Raw genomic sequence first — 3,648 nt, 5'->3', positions numbered from 1 at the left:
GGCTTGCCGTGACCACCTGCTCAAAAATTTTTATTTGGACTAGACCTGTGCTAAGTGAAGCTTCGACTCCTGAACCGAGCCTCACTCAGGCAGACCTTGAGGTGGCCCAAAGTAACTAAAGAAAACCATGGACCGAACCCTCACGAGCCCAAGATCTAGGTGTTGCAGCACACACAAAAATTTCAGGCAAACCATATACAATAAACTTGATTTTTTTAACACACACACACACACACACACACACACACACACACACACACACGCGTATATATATATATATATATATATATATATATATATATTTAAATAAAACATATCATCAAAAGAAAGAAATATCCAACCTACCTTGAATGCTGACTTGTCAGGGAAGCAGCTGGGCAAGAAATGAATCGTGATAGATAGCTTTCAGGAGGTTCAAAGGACACCAACCATGCAATTTGAACAGAAGACTGCACCCCATGGATACCAGCTAGAAGACTCGGTCATCATCATCTACATAAATTGTTTCTTGGTTAAAAAAGCCACCAAATACATCTCTGGTTTTTCGTCTGGGCTATCAGTCTGCTTAGGTTTTGCTTTCCCAGCTCGTTGCTTTGTTGCTGCCTTCTGTGGTGGCAGATTTCGAGCCTTGGCCTGGCCTCTGATGGTGGCAATTTGTGTTTTTGTTTTGTCGTCCCAAGAGAATTACACACCAAATCCCTTTGCTCTACTCAAGAGGTTTATCCAGGGAGGACCCAGCTGCCTCTGCTCTCTCTTGGGCTTCTTTAAACATCAGCGACGAGTGTAGCAATCTGCAATCTCGCCACCTGAAACACACACACCATAACGGGCCGGTGACTGAGGAAGAATGCAACTACGCGAAGCAATCATACTACTAAATCGGAATCCGTCAGCACCCTGGATTCGCTCGGTACGTACCGGCGGAGGTCCTCGGTCAGGCGGGCCTTGATGAGGGTGTAGGTGACGTCCGTCTCCACCACCTTGGAGAGGAACTCCCCCGGCGCCAGCGGCTGGGACCGAGAGAAGAGGTTGGAGAAGAAGGAAGTGATCCCGTCCAGGACGTCGTAGATGGACGGCCCCGATATCCCAGTCGCCGAGTCGTAGACCCCGGCCACGTGGCCCATCCCGGCCAGCTGGGCCTCGCGGACGACCTGGAGGGCGCCGTTGGCCGTGACCTCGGCGGGGGCCCCCTCTCGCCGGGGCTGATGGTCGCCACCACCTTCGCGGCGGGGCCGATCGCCTTGGCGATGGACTCCGCCTCCTCGAACGTCGACTCCACCGCGTTGAGCCGCTTCGACTCCTCCGGAACCGGTGCTATGATCTGCCAACATATCGGACCGTTATGATGATTCTAATTTCCTCCGCATTCCCACCGTACAAAGACCACATATTATATATATAATATTATTCACCCAAACTCCAAACTATGTATAAATATATTCTGTGCACCATCCAAATCGTAGAACATTATTTACATTATAGAAAAATCTAGATATCAAAATTTATATATTCTTATGGCCTCTAATTTAATTTTCAAATAGTTACAAAATGGACAGTATCAATCGCATTGATATAATAAAATAAATAATAGAGTATATAAATTAAGATTTTATTTTATATAATATAATTTAAATATTTTTAATCATAGATAGATTCAAATGTACCAAGTTTTTTATGATTAAATCCTGATGAAATATCGTATTATATAATTAAAATTGTCCATTTTAATATCTCCTTGGTGATTAGGATAGAATTTTTAGCGAATTTGGATAACTTCTACAAAATATATATTGATTTTTCAGATATATTCAACCCATCTACGATAACATTTTAATATAGTACAATATGATACAAGTTGTCGTTGTTATATAGGTCGGAGGTGCACGGTAACACCGGTCTGCCTGCTTGTCTCAGGATTCTCGAAATCCTGATGGAACGCTCCAGGGATATAACACGAAGGAATTAGACAGCCACGGGCAATGGGGACGCCCGCTTGTCCTGTGGCGCCCGCAACGAATGCCGTTCGCGGATCCTTTCGCCTCCGTCTGACAAAGAGAGACGTGGATGAGAGACTGGGCGTCTGGAATCTTGCCGAAATTGGGTATTGTAGATCCTTCGGCTTGGTTCTCGTCTGCGAGCGCTCCATTTTTTGGCTTTCCAAATACAAACGGATTTTGCCTGACATAAATAACGGATGCTGTCTTGGTAAGCACCTTCGAGATTGGAGGTCAGGGCCGCAGCCATCAAAGAGGGGGACTCTGGTGTTTTTTTTTCCTCTTCACTTGGCCGTGGTCTGACAGGCATCAAAGAGAGGAGTGCAGTGTCTTTTTTTATTGGCCGAGCGAGGACAGGCTCCTCCCCCTCTAGACAGGAGAGGTGAGCTCGCTCGGCCGAGTCTTGGATGAAGGACGAGTCGCTGACATTTGCAAATCTGGATGGGATGGAAGCCAGTGGAATTTTAACACCAGATAAATTACTAGGGAGGTCGGGTCGGTCATTAGCCAGATTTCTCGGGCAGAGATCAGTGTGGCATCACCTCCGCGGCGTGTAGAAGATCCCAGTGGATGGCTTGGGAGAGGGCTTGTTGGGGCGGAAAAGCATAGCACCTTAGGGCCAAAATAGCTAGCAGCCGATCTACTGAAGGTTTTTGACTACGGATAAAAGAGTACAAAGAAGCGCGTAGCCAAGCGGATGGATAGCAGATAGAGATGCAACAACTGCAGCAGTGCAGCACTTGGTAGGGCATACTAGCCATCTAATTGCTGCAAACAATTAAACATGCATCACATTTAGATTGTCTGCTTCATTATCCACAGCAAAACAGTATGATTTACCACTTAATCCACAACCTCCCATGCCTAAATTTCCCCCCCCCCCCTTTTTTTTGCAAGGTGGTTCTCCAAAGCTATCATAAACCTAACACACAATATATAGCAAGGCCAGCAACAGTACCTTGGGCATTCTTTCTTTCATAAAGAATTTCTGCCTCGGACAGAAGTTGCAATTGCAAAAACCTGAAAGCACAATTTATCTATATCCGACTATAAAATCACTCTATCAAGTGTAACCCTGCATCTACACTATCCTGTATCATAAAACCAGGTAGTGAAATTTCATCATTTTAGGCTGCTAACAGTCATGAAAAATTCAGACCAGAATAAAGATGCAGTGCTGCAATGTACACACAAATTCAGCTACATATTCTACCACACTAACAGCAGCAATAGGAAAACTGTGCAAAGGCAGCAACAAAATGGGTCACTATGTATACTAGTCTACCTTGAGCTAATATACTATTGTGTTTTAAACCTAGTTTACACACTCGGATCAAATCTAGTGCAACTCAATCTGTTACAGGCCAATTAAGAAAATTAAAGTTAGACATCTACTTGGTCCATTCCCTATTTCTCACCATAAACAAGCCAAATCAACCTGATCTTATAGGGAATAACATGAAACTAAGCATAAAGCAACGAAAGTTGTTATGCAAAGCTCAGTTTTGGTTGTTGTTTTGTTGAAGGAATACTAAATCAAATGTTTTTTTTTTATTCTTTGAATCACTCGATAGTATTCAACAATAACATATCAGTAGACGACCAACAAACAAAGTTGGAATTCAATAAACCAAAGATTGAGAGAACTCAACGT

General features: G+C 43.9%; 1 pseudogene across 1 annotated transcript; it reads right to left on the bottom strand.

Moving 5' to 3' along the window:
• Positions 1-395: 395 nt before the first annotated feature.
• On the bottom strand, positions 396-2,856 carry LOC103716777 (protein PLASTID TRANSCRIPTIONALLY ACTIVE 16, chloroplastic pseudogene; annotated as a pseudogene). Its single transcript, XR_015974297.2, has 3 exons — positions 2,788-2,856; positions 919-1,321; positions 396-806 (listed from the first exon to the last, which is right to left on the bottom strand). The product of XR_015974297.2 is annotated as a protein PLASTID TRANSCRIPTIONALLY ACTIVE 16, chloroplastic pseudogene (transcript).
• Positions 2,857-3,648: the final 792 nt, after the last annotated feature.

The sequence above is a fragment of the Phoenix dactylifera genome, chromosome 17 (genome assembly GCF_051530095.1).
Source record: "Phoenix dactylifera cultivar Ajwa chromosome 17, Ajwa_hap1_PhDact_Kaust_v1.1, whole genome shotgun sequence".
NCBI lineage: Eukaryota > Viridiplantae > Streptophyta > Magnoliopsida > Arecales > Arecaceae > Phoenix > Phoenix dactylifera.
The sequence above is the reverse complement of the archived record's forward strand: the minus strand, read 5'-3'. Positions and strand labels throughout refer to the sequence as shown.